General features: G+C 34.6%; 1 long non-coding RNA gene across 3 annotated transcripts in view; it reads right to left on the reverse strand.

Annotated features, from left to right (window-relative positions):
- Nucleotides 1-19,678, reverse strand: part of LOC111531214 — a 78,916-nt gene that overhangs the window by 49,499 nt on the left and 9,739 nt on the right. For 2 of the 3 annotated variants that reach the window (XR_002728180.1, XR_002728179.1), the window contains exon 1: nt 8,263-8,662. The exons of the other annotated variant lie outside the window; for it this stretch is intronic. This is a non-coding gene — a long non-coding RNA (uncharacterized LOC111531214). Of the gene's footprint in view, nt 1-8,262; nt 8,663-19,678 lie in introns of those variants that run through there. 3 annotated transcript variants of the gene reach the window in all.

Here is a 19,678-nt window from a genome sequence, read left to right on the forward strand (position 1 = left end):
GGAACAATTGTTAAGGGCAGAGAGAGAGATAGGTCAGGTTACCTACAAAGGGAAGCCCATCAGACTAATAGTGGATCTCTCTGCAGAAACCCTACAAGCCAGTAGAGAGTAGGGGGCAATATTCAACATTCTAGGAGAAAAGAATTTTCAACCCAGAATTTCATATTCAGCCAATCTAAGCTTTACAAGCAGTAGAGAAATAAAATCCTTTCCAGACAAGCAAATGCTGAGAGATTTTGTCACGACCAGGCCTGCCTTACAAGAGATCCTGAAGGAAGCACTAAATATGGAAAGGAAAAACTGGTACCAGTCACTGCAAAAACATACTAAATTGTAAAGACTATTGACACTATGAAGAAACAACACCAATTAATGGGTAAAATAACTAGCTAGCATCATAATGACAGGATCAAATTCAAACATAACAATATTGACCTTAAATGTAAAGGGGCTAAATGCTCCAATTAAAAGATACAGACTGGCAAATTGGATAAAGAGTCAAAACCCATCAGTGTGCAGTATTCAGGAGACCCATCTCATGTGCAAAGACACACATAGGCTGAAAATAAAGGGATGGAGAAATATTTACCAAGCAGACGGAAAGAAAAACAAAAAAGCAGGAGTTGCAATCCTAGTCTTTGTAAAACAGACTTTAAACCAACAAAGATGAAAAAAGACAAAGAAGGGCAATACGTAATGGTAAAGGGATCAATACAAGAAGAACTAACTATCCTAAATATATATAAACCCAATAGAGGACCACCCAGATTCATAAAGGAAGTTCTAAGAGAATGAAAAAGAGACTTAGACTCCCAAACAATAATAGTGGGAGACTTTAACAGCACACTGTCAATATTACACAGATCAACGAGACAGAAAATTAAGAAGGAGATTTCGAACTTGAACTGAGGTCTGGACCAAGTGGACCTAATAGACATCTACAGACTCTCCACCCCAATTCAACAGAATATACATTCTTCTCAGTACCTCATAGCACTTATTCAAAAATTGACCACAGGATTGGAAGTAAAACACTCCTCAGCAATTGTAAAGGAATGGAAAACATAACAAAAAGTTTCTTAGACCATAGTGCAATCAAATTAGAACTCAAGATTAAGAAACTCACTCAAGACCACACAACTACATGGAAACTGAACAATCTGCTTCTGAATGACTACTGGGTAAATAACGAAATTAAGGCAGAAATAAATAAGTACTTTGAAAACAATGAGAAAAAAGACACAACATACCAGAATCTGTGGGACTCAGCTAAAGAAGTGTTTAGAGGGAAACTTATAGCACTAAATAGTCACATCAGAAACTGGGAAAGATCTAAAATCAACACCCTAACATCACAATTAAAAGAACTAGAGAAGCAAAAGCAAACAAATTCAAAAGCTAGCAGAAGACAAGAAACAACTAAGATTGGAGCAGAACTGAAGGATATAGAGACATGAAAAACCCTTCAAAAACTCAATAAATCCAGAAGCTGGTTTTTTGAAAAGATTAACAAAATAGATAGACTGCTAGCCAGAATAATAAAGAAGAAAAGAAAGAAGAATCAAATAGACATAATAAAAAATGATAAAAGGGATATCACCAAAGATCCTACAGACATACAAACTACCATCAGAGAACACTATAAACACCTCTATGCAAATAAACTAGAAAATCTAGAATAAATGGATAAATTCCTGGACACATACATCCCACCAAGACTAAACCAGGAAGAAGTCGAATCCCTGAGTAGACCAAAAACAAGTTCTGAAATTGAGGCAGCAATTAATAGCCTACCAACCAAAAAAAGCCCAAGTCCAGAAGGATTCACAGTCAATTTCTACCAGAGGTACAAAGAAGAGCTGGTGCCATTCCTTCTGAAACTTCTCAAAACAATAGAAAAAGAGGGACTCCTCCATAACTCATTATGTGAGGCCAACATCATCCTGATACCAAAAGCTGATAAAAAAAACACAACAAGAAAATTTCAGGCCAATATCCTTGATGAACATCGATGTGAAAATCCTCACTAAAATACTGGCAAACTGAACCCAGCAGCACATCAAAAAGCTTACCTAACACAACCAAGTTGGCTTCATCCCCAGGATGCAAGGCTGGTTCAACATATGCAAATCAGTAAACATAATCCATCACATAAACAGAACAAATGTCAAAAACCTCATGATTATCTCAATAGACGCACAAACGGCCTTCAATAAAATTCAACAGGCCTTCATGCTAAAAACACTCAATAACCTAGGTACTGATGGAACGTACCTCAAAATAATAAGAGCTACTTATGACAAACCCACAGCCAATATCATACTGAATGGGCAAAAGCTAGAAGCATTTCCTTTGAAAAATGGCACAAGACAAGGATGCCCTCTCTCACCACTCCTATTCAACATATTGTTGGAAGTTCTGGCCAGGGCAATCAGGCAAGAGAAAGAAATAAAAGATACTCAAATAGAGAGAAAAAAGTCAAATTGTCTCTGTTTGAAGATGATATGATTGTATATTTAGAAAACCCCTTGGTCTCAGTCCAAAAACACCTTAAGCTGATAAGCAACTACAGCAAAGCCTCAGGATACAAAATCAATGTGCAAAAATCACAAGCATTTCTATATACAAACAATAGACAGAGAGCCGAATCATAAGTGAATTCCCATTCACAATTGCTACAAAGAGAATAAAATACCTAGGAATACAACCTACAAGGGACATGAAGGACTTCTTCAAGGAGAACTACAAACCACTACTCAAGGAAACAAGAGAGGACATTAACAAAAGGAAAAACATTCCATGCTCATGAATAGGAAGAATCAGTATCGTGAAAATGGCCACACTGCCCAAAGTAATTTATAGATTCAATGTTATTCCCATCAAGGCACAATTGGCTTTCTTCACAGAATTACAAAAACTACTTTAAATTTCATATGGATCCAAAAAAGAGCTCGTATAGCCAAGACAATCCTAAGCAAAAAGAACAAAGCTGGAGGTATCACACTACTTGACATCAAACTATACTACAAGGCTACAGTAACCAAACAGCATGGTACTGGTACCAAAACAGATATATAGACCAATGGTAGAGAACAGGGGCCTCAGAAATAACACCACACATCTACAACCATCTCATCTTTGACAAACCTGACAAAAAAGCAATGGGGAAAAGATTCCCTATTTAATAAATGGTTCCAGAGAAAACTGGCTAGCCATATGCAGAAAACTGAAACTGGAACCTTTCCTTACACCTTAAATAAAAATAACCTCAAGATGGATTAAAGACTTAAACATAAAACCTAAAACCATAAAAACCCTAGAAGAAAACCTAGGCAGTACCATTCAGGTCACAGGCATGGGCAAAGGCTTCATGGATAAAACACCAAAGGCAATGGCAACAAAAGCCAAAATTGACAAATGGGATCTAATTAAACTAAAGAGCTTCTGCTCAACAAAGAAACTATCATAAGAGCGAACAGGTAACCTGCAGAGTGGGAGAAAATTTTTGCAATCTCTCCATCTGACAAAACTCTCATATCCAGAATCTACAAGGAACTTAAACAAATTTACAAGAAAAAACAACCCCATCAAAAAGTGGGCAAAGGATATGAACAGATACTTCTCAAAAGAAGACATTTATGCAGCCAACAAACATATGAAGAAAAGCTCATCATCACTGGTCATTAGAGAAATGCAAATCAAAACTACAACGAGATACTATCTCATGCCAGTTAGAATGGCAATCATTAAAGAGTCAGGAAACAACAGATTCTGGACATAATGTGGAGAAATAAGAATGCTTGTACACTGTTGGTGAGAGTGTAAATTACTTCAACCATTGTGAAAGACAGTGTGGCGATTCCTCAGGGATCTAGAAACAGAAATATCACTTGACCCAGCAATCCCATTACTGGGTATATACTCAAAGGATTATAAATCATTCTACTATAAAGACACAGGGACATGTATGTTTATTGCAGCACTATTTACAATAGCATAGACTTGGAATCAACCCAAATGCCCATCAGTGATAGACTGGATAAAGAGAAAATGTGTCACATATACACCATGGAATACTATGCAGACATAAAAAACAATGAGTTCATGCCCTTTGCAGAAACATGGATGAAACTGGAAACCATCATTCTCAGCAAACTGACACAGGAACAGAAAACAATACATTGCATGTTCTCACTCATAAGTGGGAGTTGAACAATGAGAACACATGGACACAGGGAGGGGAATATCACACACCAGGGCCTGTTGGGGGATGTCAGACAAAAGGAAGTACAGCATTAGGAGAAATATCTAATGCATGTGGTGCTTAAAACCTAGATGATGAGTTGATGGGTGCAGCAAACCACCATGGCACATGTATACCTATGTTACAAACCTGCACGTTCTGCACATGTATCCCAGAACTAATACAAAAATAAAAATAAGAATAAAAATTAAAAAAAAGAAAAGAAAAAAGATACATTACAACTGATATTGCAAAAATTCAAAGGATCATTAGTGGCTACAAAGTGCAACTATAGGTCAAATAATTGGAGAATCTATAGTAAATGGACAAATCCCTAGACATACACAACCTACCAAGATTGACACAGGAGGAAATCCAAAACCTGAACAAACCAATAACAAGTAATGAAAATGAAGCTATAGTAACAAGTCTACCAGTAAAGAAATGCCTGGGACCTGATGGCTTCACTGTTGATTTCTACCAAACATTGAAAGAAGAACAAATAACCAGTCCTACACAAACTATTCCAAAAAACAGAGGAGAAGCGAAGGCTTCCAAACTCATTTTATGAGGCCAGTATTGCCCTGATGCCAAAGCCAGACAAAGGTAGATCAAAAAAAGGGAAAACTACAGGTGAATATCTGATGAATATTGATGCAATAATCCTCGCTGGAAACCATCATTCTTAGCAAACTATCACAAGAAGAGAAAACCAAACACCGCATGTTCTCACTCATAGGTGGGAACTGAACAATGAGATCACTTGGACTCGGGAAGGGGAACATCACACACTGGGGCCTATCATGGGGAGGGGGGAGGGGGGAGGGATTGCATTGGGGAGTTATACCTGATATAAATGATGAATTGATGGGTGCTGACGAGTTGATGGGTGCAGCACACCAACATGGCACATGTATACATATGTAACAAACCTGCACGTTATGCACATGTACCCTAGAACTTAAAGTATAATAAAAAAAAAAAAAAACAGGAAGAGCTAACTATTCTTCATCTAATTAAAAGCAGCCACTTCTGGGAAATAAGACTGGTGTAAATCCTCTCTTGAGAGTGGCTTTACTCCCAGAAACAAGACCAAGGGTAAATCTACCATACATCCCCTCTGCAGGGGAGTTTGATGGCCATAAAGAAGATGAAAAGAATGATCACACCTGCATAAACAAATGTTATCACAAACTTTCTTATCTCTTGTTTGTTCTCCCAAAAACCTATTTGTCTTTCCTAAAGAAATCCATTTGTTTTCCTTATAGAAGTCTTTTCTCCCGGCTTGCTTCTCCTACTAAGTTAGATATATAAACTTCTAACTTTAACCTTTTAGGAAACTACTTCTTTTGTAAACTATTGCATACAAATAAACTGTTTTTTTCTCTTGTTAAAAAAAAAAATCCTCAACAAAATACTAGCAAACTGAAATCAACAATACATTAGAAAGATGATTTATCATGAGCAAGTGGGAGTTATCCCTGTGATGCAAGGATGGTTCAACATATGCAAATCAATCAATGCAATACATCATATCAACAGAATGAAACATAAAAATCATATGATCATTTCAATTGATGTGGAAAAAAGCATGATAAAAATCAACATCCCTTCATGTTGAAAACCCTAAAAATACTGGCGATAGAAGGAACATAAAACTTCAACATAATTAAAGGCAAAAACAGCAGACCTATAGCTAGTTTCACACTGAAAGGCTTTCCTCTAAGATCTGGAACACAACAGGGATGCCCACTGCCATCACTATTATTCAACACAATACTGGAATTCCCAGCTGGAACAATGAGACAGGAGAAATATATAAAGTGTATCCAAATTAGAATGGAAGAAGTTAAATCATCCTTGTTTGCAGATGATATGATCTTATATTTTGAAAATCCTTAAAATTCCACAAGAAAACTACTAGAAATGATAAACAAATTCAGTAAAGTTGCAGGATACAAAATCAACATAACAATACTAAGTAGCATTTCTATATGTCAACAGTGAACAATCTGAAAAAGAAATTGAAAAAGTAATCCCATTTACAATCACCATGCATAAAATTAAATGACGGGAATTAACCAAAGAAGTGAAAGATGGCTGTAATGAAGACTATAAAACACTGATGAAAGAAATTGAAGAGGACACCAAAAAATGGAAAAATATTCCATGCTCATAGATTGGAAGAATCAATATTGTTAAAATGCCCATACTAACAGTAGTCTACATATTCAATGTAATCTCTATCAAACTACCAATGACATTCTTCACATAAATAGAAAAATCAATCCTAAAACTTATATGGCATGATAAAAGACCCAGAATACTCAAAGCTATTCTATGTAAAAATCAGAAAACTAGAGGAATCACATTACGTGACTTCAAATTATATAATACTACAGAGCCATAGTAACCAAAACCCCATGGTACTGGTATAAAAACAGACACACAGACCAATGGAACAGAACAGAGAACCCAGAATCAAATCCCCAATCCTACATTAAACTCATTTTCAAAAAAGGTGCTAAGAACATACACTGGGTAAGACGGTCTCTTCCATAAATGGTGCTGGGAAAACTGGATATCCATATGCAGAAAAATGAAACTAGACCTCTGCTCTTGCCATATACAAAAATCAAATTGAAATTGATGAAAGACTTAAATCTAAGACCTCAAAATATAAAACTACTACAAGAAAACGTTGAGGAAAATCTCCAGGATATTGGTCTGGGCAAAGACTTTTTGATCAATACGCCAAAAGTGCAGGCAGCCAAAGCAAAAATGAACAAATGGGATTACACCAAGTTAAAAAGCTTCTGAGCAGCAGAAGATACAACCAACAAAGAGAAGATACAATCCACAGGATGGGAGAAAATACATGCAAAGCACACATCTGACAAGGGATTAATAAGCATAATATATAAGGCGCTCAAACAACTCTATAGAAAATAATTTAATAATCCGATCAAAATTGGGCAAAATATTTAAATAGACACTTCTCAAAAGAAGACACACAAATGGCAAACAGGCATGTGAACAACAGAGCAGGAGGCAATACTTCTAAATTGTGAAAAGGGGCTCAATGTCATTGATCATCAGAGAAATGCAAATCAAATCTATAAGGAAGTATTATCTTACTCCAGTTAAAATGGCTTATATTCAAAAGACAGGCAATAACAAATGCTGGTGAGGATGTAGAGAAAAGTGAACCCTTACATACTGCTGGTAGGAAAGTAAATTAACAACCACTATGGAGAACAATTTGGAGATTCCTCAAAAACCTAAAAATTGAGATAGCAAATATAACAGCAATTCTATTGTTGAGTATATATACAAAATAAATGAAATTGGTATGTCAAAGAGATATCTGCACTTTTATGGTGTTTGCAGCACTGTTAACAATAGCTAAGATTTGGGAGCAACCTATTTGTCCATTAACAGATTAATGGATAAAGAAAATGTGGCATATATACACAACGGAGTACTATGTAACCATAAAAAAGAATGAAATCCAGTCATCTGCAATGACATAGATGGAACTGGAGATCATTATGTTAAGAGAAATAAGCCAGGCACAGAAAGACAAACATCACATTTTCTCACCTATTTGTGGGATCTGAAAATCAAAACAATTGAGGCTGGGAAGTAGGGTGCTAGGGGGAGGTGGGTATGGTTAATAGGTACAAAAAAAAAAAAAGAAAAAGAACAAAGAAGACCTACTATTTGATAGCACAATAGGGTGACTATAATCAATAACTTAATTGTACATTTTAAAATAGCTTAAATAGTGGAATTGTATTGCTTATAACTCAAAGAATAAATTCTTGAGTGGATATATACCCTATTCTCCATGATGTGCTTTTTCACATTGGATGTCTGTATCAAAACATATCATGTACCCCAAATATATAAATACCTACTATGTATCCACAAACATTTTTAAAAATAATAATAATTAGAAAAAGAATTATGGTGGGGCCTTGAACTTTGCTAAACGATAGACATAGTTAAAAAATTACCTGCCATTGCTTTATGTGTTTTTCTATAAGTTGCTTACAGCTGCCGAGTCATATAACTGCGGGTCACAAGTTTTACACTTCTCCAACTACTCCTATAGATAACATCACTATTATGAAACTTAAAAAAACTGGTCTTTGACATATTTTTCAGATTTAGCAGCAGACCAAGAGCCAACCAAGAGATGCCATCTGGTCCTAAGACACCTCCCTCCCAGGAACTGACTCAGCTAAGCCAAGACAGTTTCAGGCACCCCTGTGATTTCATCCCCAATCAATCATTTTTAAAAAGTTTCCTATCCCCTGCCTGCCAAAGTGTCCTTAAAAACTCTAGCCTCCAAATTCTCAGAGAGATGGTTTTGAGAATTTTTTTTTCCCTTTCTCCTTACTTGGCTGGCCCCGCAATCATTAAACTACTTCTTTGCTGGAAAAAAAAAACAAAAACAAAAACAAAAAAAAAAAAAAAAAAAAAAAAAACAAAGTCTTAGGCTGAATCAATTATTTTTAATTTGTTCCTATTGTTAGGTAATCTATTCTTCCTTATTTGGATGTTGGAAGGATAGTTTCTTTGCTCATATGCTTTTTAAAAATTGCAAAATTTAATCTAGGTGAAATGTCCCTTTCATTGATTTTTTTCTGGTTCATGATGAATCCTTTCAAACAGAATACAGCATATCCATATTTCTTCCACCTAAAAAAGAAAGAAAGATCTCAATTAACAACTTAACTTTACATCTGAAGGCACTAGAAAAAGAAGAGCAAACTAAGACTAAAGTGAGCAGAAGAAAAGGAATGATAAAAAACAGAGCAGAAATAGAGAAGAAAAAAATATAGAAAAGATCAATAAAATTAAAAGCTGCTTTTTTAAAAAGATAAAAAATATTGACAAATCTTTAGCTAGACTAAGAAAAAAGAGAAGACTCAAAACAATCAAAAATGAAAGAGGAAACATAAAAACTGATGCCACAGAAATTAACAGGATTAAAATAAACCAATATGACCAATTTGTCCATAAATTGAATAACCTGGAAAAAAGGGATAAATTCCTAGAAATCTATAACCTACCAACGCTGAATCATGAAGAAAAAGAAAATCTGAACATACTTATAACTAGTTAAGAAGATTAAATCAGTTAATAACCCCACCTCCCACAGACAATCCTTCTTAAAGTCTTCCAAAAAAATTGAAGGGGAAGGCATACTTCTAAACTCTTTTATGGAGACAGCATTACCCTATTAACAAATCCAGACAAAGACACAATAAGAAAATAAATCAGTAAGCCAATATATTTGATAAGCATAGATACAAAAATCTTCAACAAAAGACTACCAAGTCAAATCCAACAGCATATTAAAAAGATTATTAAATCATGACCAAGTGAGATTTATCCTTGTGAATCCAGGATGGCTAATCATATAAAGAATCACTTAATATGATACATCACATTAAGAAAGTGAAGAATAAAAATTCCATGGTCATCTCAATAGACACAGAAATATTGTTTGACAAAATTCAACACCCTTTTTTGACAAACTCTAAACAAAGAACAAAAGAAAATTGCCTCAACAATTTTCGACAAAACCATATATGGTCAACAAAATCATATATGAAAAGTCTGCACCTAATATCATACTTCATGATAAAAAACTGAAAGCTTTTCCTTTAATATCAGGAACAAGGCAAGGATGCCTGTTGTCACCACTTCTATTCAACAGAACATTGGAAATCCTCTCCAGAGCAATTAGCTAAGAAAAATAAATGAAAACATCCAATAGGAAAGAAAGTAGAAAAATTATCTCTTTTAGCAGATGAAGTGATCTCATATATAAAAAATCCTAAAGACTCCACAAAAATACCTGTTAGAATTAATAAACAATTTCAATAAAGTTGAAGAATTGCAAAATCGACAAATTAAAAGCAGTTGCACTTCCACTGACTAGCAATGAACAATCCAAAAAAATTAGGAAAACAATTGTATTTTCCATGGCATCAAAAGAATAAAATACTTAGAAATAAACTTAACCAAGGTGACAAAGGACTTTTATAACAGCTTAAAGAAAGTTGGAAAATTCAAAATATGTACATTAAGAAACATATTTTTGAATAACCAATAGATCAAACAGGAAATCTTAATAAAAAATTTCAAAATATCTTCAGACAAACAAAAATGAAAACACAGCATACCAAAACTTATGAGATGCAGCAAAAGCAGTACTAACAGGGAATTTTATAGAGATAAAAATCTACATTAAAAAGAAAGAAAGATCTCAATTAACAACCGAAGTTTACATCTACAAAACTACAAAACATTGTTGGAAGAAACTAAAGAAGACACAAATAAGTTGGAATACATCTGTATTAATGGATTGGAAGACTTTAATAATGTTAAAATGTCCATACTACCCAAAGCGATCTACAGATTCAATGCGATCCCCATCAAAATCCCAATGGAATTTCTTACAAAAATAGAAAACAATCCTAAAATTCACATAGATCCACAAAAGACTCCCAATAGCCAAAATAATATTGAGAAAGAGCAACAAGGCTGGAGACATCACACTCCAGGATTTTAAAACATATTACAAAGCTACAGGGTGCAGCACACCAACATGGCACAAGTATACATATGTAACAAACCTGCACGTTATGCACATGTATCCTAGAACTTAAAGTATAATAATAATAATAATAATAAAATAAAGAAATATTAAATGATATCACTGGGCAAACATAGTATGTGACTAATTATTTTTTCATTAACGCCTACTTTAAAACTTGTACTTGCTTGTCTACAACTAAGCAGTGTTTAGTCCATAGTATTTATATATGGTGTCATGTTCTATAGTGACTTTTGCTATAATTCCAGAAATATTTTTTCCAATAGGATGTTATCTCAACATTTATTAAAAATCTTAATGTTTCCTCCAATTGTTTGATGTTATCAGTGCTTTGTCTAATTACATTTTAATTTTCCACCTTAAACTCTGTAAGAAATTAGTAAACCATCATGCACTTTAAGTTTTTATTTGCTGTATAATAAGTAAATTTCTGTTGAAAAATTTAAAAAAAAAGTATGAAACTGACATAAAGGCAAACACATAGACCAATTTCGAATAGTGAGCCCGAAAACAAACACACACACATGCAGTCAAATGATATTCAACAATGGTGCCAAGACTACATAAAAGGAAAATGATAGTCTCTTTAACAGATGGTGCTGGGAAAACTGGATATCTACATGCAAAAGAATGAAACTGAACCCTTATCTTACACAATATACAAAAATCAACTCAATAAAGATTAAAGACTTAACTGTAATACCTGAAACTATAAAACTCTTAGAAGGAAACATAAGGAAATTGCTTCATAACATCAGTATTGGGAATGATTTTTTGGATAAGACACCAAAAGCACAGGCAACAAGAGGAAAAATAGACAAGTGAGACCAAATCAAACTAAAAACCTTCTGAACAGCAAAGGAACACATCAATAGAGTTAAAGGAAACCCACAGAATGGGAGAAAATATTTGAAAATCTACACAACTGATAAGGAGTTAATATCCAAACTGTAAAAGGAACTCGTACAACTCAGTAGAAAAAAAGAACTGATTATAATATGAGCAAAGGACTTGATATTTCTCCAAAGAAGACATACAAATGGCTAACAAGTATATGAAAAGATGCTCAACATCACTAACCATCAGGGAAATACAAATCAAAACCAAAATGAATAATCCTTTCATGCCTAATAAAATGGCCATGATTAAAACAAAGCAAAACAAAAACCAGAAAATAATTAGTGTCGTACATTAGGTCTTACAAAGATGACATCTATAGCTAATAGTAGTGCACTGCATTCATGATTTTTGCCAAATGAACAGATTATAGCTGCTCTTGCCACAGGAGGGAAAACAGGTAACTATATGAGATGACCCAATATGTTGATTTGTTTCACTATAGTAATATTTTTACTATATATGTGTACCTCATAACATCATTATACACACACACACACACAACCTCACTTATGTATAATAACATTTACTTTAAAAACAAAATAACAAGTGTTATTGGAAAATGGAACTTTTGTGCACTGTTGTTGGGACTATATAATGGTGTAGCCACTTTGAAAAACAGTATGGAGGTTCCTCGAAAAATTAAAAATATAACTACCATATGACCCTGCAACCCCACCACTGCGTATTTATCCAAAAGAATTGAAAACAGTATCTAGAAGAGATATTTGCACTCCTATCTTCATTGTAGCATTATTCACAATAGCCAGGACGTGTAAACAACCTAAATGCCCATCAGTGGATGAATAGATATAGAAAATGTGGCATATGTGCATAAAAGAATATTATTCAGCTTTTAAAAAGAAGAAGATCCTGTCACATCCAGTCATACAATCCAGGCATACAACATGAAAGAACACTGAGTGTTCTTTCATGCTAAGTGAAATAAACTAGTCACAGAAGGACAAATACTACATTATTTCAGTTACAGGAGGTACACAAAAGTAATCAAACTGATAGAACCCAGGGAAAAGGGGAAATGTGGAGATGCTGTTCAATGAGTATAGAGTTTTAATAATGCAAGATACAAAGTTTTAGATATCTTCTGGACATTAATGTACATATAATTTATAATACTGTGCTGTACACTCAAAATTTTCTTAAGAGGGTAGATATCATGTTATTTTTTACCAGAATTTTAAAAATTAAAGACTTAGCCCTAACATATGAGTAATTATTTTAATATAAACTAGTCTAAATATACCAATTAAAAGATAGAGACTGGCACAGTAGTCTTTTTTTAAAAAAAGATTAGCCCAGCTATATGCAGTCTACAAGAAATCCACTTCAAATATAACAACATGGGTAGGTTGAAAGTAAATGGATGGGAAAAGATATATCATTGAAACATGAATTTTTTAAAACACCAGTACATATACTAATGTCAGATAAAGAAGACTTCAGAGCAAAGAAAATTACTAGGGAGAAAGAGGGACATTATATAATATTCATGAAATAGCAGAATTACAGAGAGAGACAGAACAAATTAGAGATCAGATGTTTGAGAAGGAGGAAAAGGAGGTGAGTGTGTCTTTATAAAGTGTTATCCTGAAAGAGCCTTTGGAGTGGTGATGATTGTTAGAAACTACACATGTGAGAAGATGAGTAGAGCTATACACACACACACACACACACACACACACACACACACATACAGAGTGCTTACAAAAATAAGGAAAACTGAATAAGATAAACATTAGTTTCCTGGTTTCTGTATCATACTGTAGTTATGCAACATAACATTGAAGTGGTTTAGGTGAGCTATGAACAGGATCTCCTGTACATTTATTGCAACTTTCTTTTTTTTTTTTATTATTATACTTTAAGTTCTAGGGTACGTGTGCATAACGTGCAGGTTTGTTACATATTGCAACTTTCTATGAATCTTCATTTCAAAAATAATATGCAGGCGTACCTCATTCTATTACAATTTGCAGATACTATGTTTTTTGTTTTTTTGTTTTCAAACTGAAGTTTTGTGGCAACCTTGCATTGAGCAAATCTATTGGCACAATTTTTACAGAAGCATGTGCTCATTTCATGTCTCTCTTACATTTTGTTAACTCTCACAATATTTCAAACTTTTCCATTATAATTTTATCTGTTATGGTGACCTGTGATCAGTGATCTCTGATGTTACTATTGTAATTGTTAGGGGGCACCACAAACAGTGCCCATATAAGATGGCAAACATAATCAATAAATGTGTACATGTTCTGACTGCTAAACTGATTGGCCATTCCCCCATCTCTCTCCCTCCCCTCGGGCATCCCTATTCTGTGAGACATAACAATATTGACATTACGATAATTAATAAACCTACAATGACCTTTTAAGTGTTCAAGTGAAAGGAAGAGTAGCACATCCCTCACTTTAAATCAAAGGCCAGAAATGATTACGCTTAGTGAAGAAGGCATATCAAAAGCCAAGATAGGCCAAAAACTAGGTCTCTTGTGCCAAACAGCTAGTCAAACTATGAATGTAAAGGATAAGTTCTTAAAGGAAATTAAACGTGCTACTCCACTGAACACATGAATAATAAAAAAGCAAAACAACCTATGGCTGTTAAGAAGACAGTTTTAGTGGTCTGGATGAAAAACCAAACCATCCACATTTTCTTGAACAAAAGCTTAACATAGAGGAAGGCCCTAACTCTCTTTAATTCTATGAGGCCTCAGGGAGGCGAAGAAGCTGTAGAAAAAAAGTTGGAAGCTAGCAGAAGTTGATTCATGAGGTTTGAGGAAAGAAGCTGTATCTATAACATAAAAGTGCAAGGTGAGGCATCAAGTGGTGCTGAAGAAGCTGCAGCAAGTTATCCAGAAGATCTAGTTAAGATAATGGATGAAAGTAGCTACATTAAACAATAGACTTACAACGTAGATAAAACAGCCTTCTATCGGAAGAAGATGCCATCTAGGACTTTCACAGTTAGAGAGAAGTCAATGTCTGGCTTCAAAGCTTCAAAGGACAGACTTTATCTCCTATTATAGGCTAACATAGATGTTGATTTTAAATTGAAGCTAATGCTCATTTATCATTCCAAAAATCCTAGGGCCCATAATAATTATGTTAAATCTACTCTGCCTATGCTTTATAAATGGAACAATAAAGCCTGGATGACAGCACATCTGTTTATAGCATGGTTTACTGACTATTTTAAGCCCATTGTTGAGACCTACTGTTCCCAAGAAAATATTTCTCTCAACATATTGCTGCTCACTGAAAATATACCTAGTCACCCAAGAGCTCTGATTGATGTGTACAAAGAGATTAATGTTGTTTTCATACTTGATAACATAACATACCTTCTGCAGTCCATGAATCAAGGAGTAATTTGGATTTTCAAGTTTTACTATTTAAGAAATACATTTCATAAATCTACAGCTGCCAGAGATAATGATTCCTCTGCTGGGTCTTGAAAACCAGGAAACAATCCATCATTCTAGATGCCATTAAGAATATTTTGCTTCATGGAAGGAGTTCAAAATATCAACATTAACAGGAATTTGAAAGAAGTGGATTCCAATCCCCGTGGATTATTTTGACAGGTCCAAGACTATACCAGAATAAGTAACTAGATTTGGTAGAAATAGCAAAAGAACTAGAATTAGAAGGGGAGACAAAAGGTGTAATTGAATTGCTTCAATCTCATGATAAAATGATAATGGATGAGGAGTTGCTTCTTATGAATGAGCAAAAAAAGTGGTTCCTTCAGATGGAATCTACCGCTGGAGAAAATGCTAGGAACACTATGGAAGCAACTACAAAGAATTAAGAATATTACATAAACTTGGTTGATAAAGTAGCAGCAGGATTTGATAGGACTGACTCTAATTTTGAAAGAAGTTCTACAGTGGGTAAAATGTTGTCAAGCAGCATCACATGATACAGATAAACCTCTTGTGAACGAAAGTCTATTGATGCAACAAACTTCCTTTTTTGTCTTATTTTACGAAAATGATGTAGTCACTCCCACCTTCAGGAACCACCACCGTGATCAGTCAGCAGCTACCTACAACAACGAAAAATCCTCCACCAGCAAAAGGATTACAACTCACTGACAGCTCAAGTGATTCTTGGCATTTTATTTAGTAATAAAGTATTTCTTAATTAAAATAATTAAGATTTTTTAGACATAGTGCTATTGCACACTTAAGAGACTGTTGTATAGTATAAACATAACTTTTTTTTAAAGTAGGGATGAGGTCTTGCTATGTTGCCCACCCTGGTATCAAACTCCTGAGCTCAAGCAATCCTCCCACCTCAGCCTCCCAAAGTGCTGGAATTACAGGTGTGAGCCACCACTCCGGCCATAAATATAACTTTTATATGTATTAGGAAAGCGAAAATGTGCATGACTCGCTTTATTGTGATATTCACTTTATTGTAGTCGTCTGAAACTGAACCTGCAATATCTGTGAGGTGTGACTGTACATATGTATTTGTGTGTGTGTGTGTGTGTGTATATCTTCATAATCTGACTAATTTTCACTTCCCCACTACTACTACCCTAATCCAACCATTTTCTCTCACCTGGGTTACTGTAACATCCTCTTTAATTGATCTCCCTGCTTATTCTCTTGCTCTTTCCATGTGGAAGCCAGAATATTTTCTTTACATGTAAATCAAATCAAGTTAATATTCTCTTAACATATAAATCAAATCAAATCACCCTCTCTCGATTTTTCAATGCCTTCCCATCACATAGAATAAAATCCCAAATTCCTATTTTATCCTACAAAAGTCTATATGTTTTGGCCTCTGAATACATCTCTGGCCTTATTTTATCCCACTGTCTCACTCACTCTCTACATTCTGGATACATTAGCCTCCTCACTATTCATTGAACATACCAAGCAGGCTCCCACCTCAGGGCCTTTGCATATTCTATTCTTTCTGCCTGAAATGTTCTTCCTCCAGATATTCACATGTCCTACGCCCTTGCTTCATTTAGGTCTTTGCTTAATGTCACCTCATCAGATACCCTTTCTTGACCACTGTATCTAGAATAGCATCATCTATTGCTCCTTATTTCCTTATCTTGTTTTATCAGCCTTATAGCTCTTATCATCTGATGTTATATATTATGTATTATTTGTTTATTCACTGTATGTATCATCCTCTAGATTGCAAACTTCATGAATGTAGGGACTTTGTTTTGTTTACCACTGTTTCCCTAGTGCCTAAAACAGTGCTGTGCATGTAGCAACACTCAATAAATGTTGAATGAATATATAGATCAAAAGGGAAAAACTGATTTGATCACAATCTAGGTTTCCCAGTAGCCAAGATATCATATTTATATCATTGCTTCCTTAAGTGTAGCAACTTCATATTATATAATCAAATTAATTATTTGTTATTCAAATATTTTGTTTTTATATATCTTTTAAGATTTTATTTTTGAAAAAATCAGATATTATGTATGGGCTTCTGATATTATTTCGGTTTCACCATATTGATATGGGGAAATGGTTTTGCTTCGCCTCTTTATTTACTTTGCTTAGACAAAAATATCTATCAAACATTGCTGCATATTTTATGAGACTTCTTTAAAGTGTGTTAACATTTTATCAGATACTCTGGTTAATAGGATGCTAGTATCTAGGAAAAACTAAAAACCACAAGGTTCAGATTATAGTCACAATTTTCTATTAATATTTTGTGTTAATGTATATAATTATGTATATAAATTTATATATAAAATGTTAGATAAGTTTTAATATTTTTATTAACAATCTCTAGGCCTCAATTTGATTCTCCTTAAAATGAGGAGGGTACATAATATGATCTCTAATGTTCATTATTGTTCTGTGAATGAAGAGAAACATATGGCAAATGTGCTCTATTTTACTTTTTTTTTAGAAACATACATGTGTCTTCACATAGTTTATTCTATGCACCACAGTTTCTACTTCGTGGTAGACACTACCTGAGATTCTGTTTAGCCCACAATCTTCCCTTCTCTGGGAATTGTATGTCCCTTCACTTAGGGTTGGGGCCTAATAACCTTATTTATAACCATATTTATATGACATGATCTTGCCCCTCTAGCCATGGATAATCAGATCCTGGCTGGACACATAGCCCAACCTGTGTCAATCAGAACTGGCAATTAGAATTCGGAGATACTGAGTCTCTTCTCATTGCCTGAATTCTGAATATGTAAACTTGGGATCTCTTGAATAAACCAGGTATGGCTGTGTGCTGAAGAAGTGAGAATAATGAAGTACATACACGGAAAGAAACAGAGATAAACAGATGACCCTACAGCCCCAGGGGTAGTGAAGGAGAAGAGAAAGAGGGAGGAAAATTCCTTTAGCTATGGACAGCTCCTCAACTTAGTTGAAGTCTCTCATGTACCTAGACTACACTTTCTGCTCTTTCTTTTTCCTCTTATACTTAACATAAACTCTTTTTTACTTTAAGCTAGTTTGAGGTACACCTTTATTATGTATACAGACTGGCAAATTGGATAAAGAGTCAAGACCCATCAGTTTGCTGTATTCAGGAGACCCACCTCAGATGCAGAGACACACATAGGCTTGAAATAAAGGGATGGAGGAAGATCTACCAAGCAAATGGAGAACAAAAAAAAAAAAAGCAAGGGTTGCAATCATAGTCTCTGATAAAACAGACTTTAAACCATCAAAGATCAAAAGAGACAAAGAAGGCCATTACATAATGGTAAAGGGATCAATTCAACAGGAAGACCTAACTATCCTAAATATATATGCACCCAATACAGGAGCACCCAGATTCATAAAACAAGTCCTTAGAGACTTACAAAGAGACTTAGACTCCCATACAATAATAATGGGAGACATCAACACCCCACTGTCAACATTAGACAGATCAACAAGAGAAAGTTAACAAGGATATGCAGGAATTGAACTCACCTCTGCACCAAGTGTACTTAATAGACATCTACAGAACTCTCCACCCCAAAGCAACAGAATATACATTCTTCTCAGCACCACATCGCACTCATTCCAAAATTGACCACATAGTTGGAAGTAAAGCACTCCTCAGCAAATATAAAAGAACAGAATTATAATAAACTGTCTCTCAGACCACAGTGTAATCAAACTAAAACTCAAGATTAAGAAAATCAATCAAAACCGCTAAACTACATGGAAACTGAAAAAACTGCTCCTGAATGACTACTGGGTACATAACAAAATAAAGGTAGAAATAAAGATGTTCTTTGAAACCAATCAGAACAAAGATACAACATACCAGAATCTCTGAGACACATTTAAAGCACTGTGTAGAGGGAAATTTATAGCACTAAATGCCCACAAAAGAAAGCAGGAAAGATCTAACACTGACACCCTAACATCATAATTAAAAGAGCTAGAGAAGCAAGCGCAAACACATTCAAAAGCTAGCAGAAAACAAGAAATAACTAGGATCAGAGCAGAATTGAAGGAGATAGAGACACAAAAAACCCTCCAAAAAACTCAATGAATCCAGGAGTTGGTTTTTTGAAAAGATCAACAAAATTGATAGACCACTAGCAAGACTAATAAAGAAGAAAAGAGAGAAGAATCAAATAGATGCGATAAAAAATGATAAAGGGGATATCACCACCAACCCCACAGAAATACAAACTACCATCAGAGAATACTATAAACACCTCTATGCAAATAAACTAGAAAATCTAGAAGAAATGGATAATTTCCTGGACACTTACACTCTCCCAAGACTAAACCAGGAAGAAACTGATTCCCTGAATAGACCAATAGCAGGCTCTGAAATTGAGGCAATAATTAACAGCCTACCAACCAAAACAAGTACAGGACCAGACGGATTCACAGCCGAATTCTACTGGAGGTACAAGG

The sequence above is a fragment of the Piliocolobus tephrosceles genome, chromosome 12 (assembly GCF_002776525.5).
Source record: "Piliocolobus tephrosceles isolate RC106 chromosome 12, ASM277652v3, whole genome shotgun sequence".
Classification (NCBI taxonomy): domain Eukaryota; kingdom Metazoa; phylum Chordata; class Mammalia; order Primates; family Cercopithecidae; genus Piliocolobus; species Piliocolobus tephrosceles.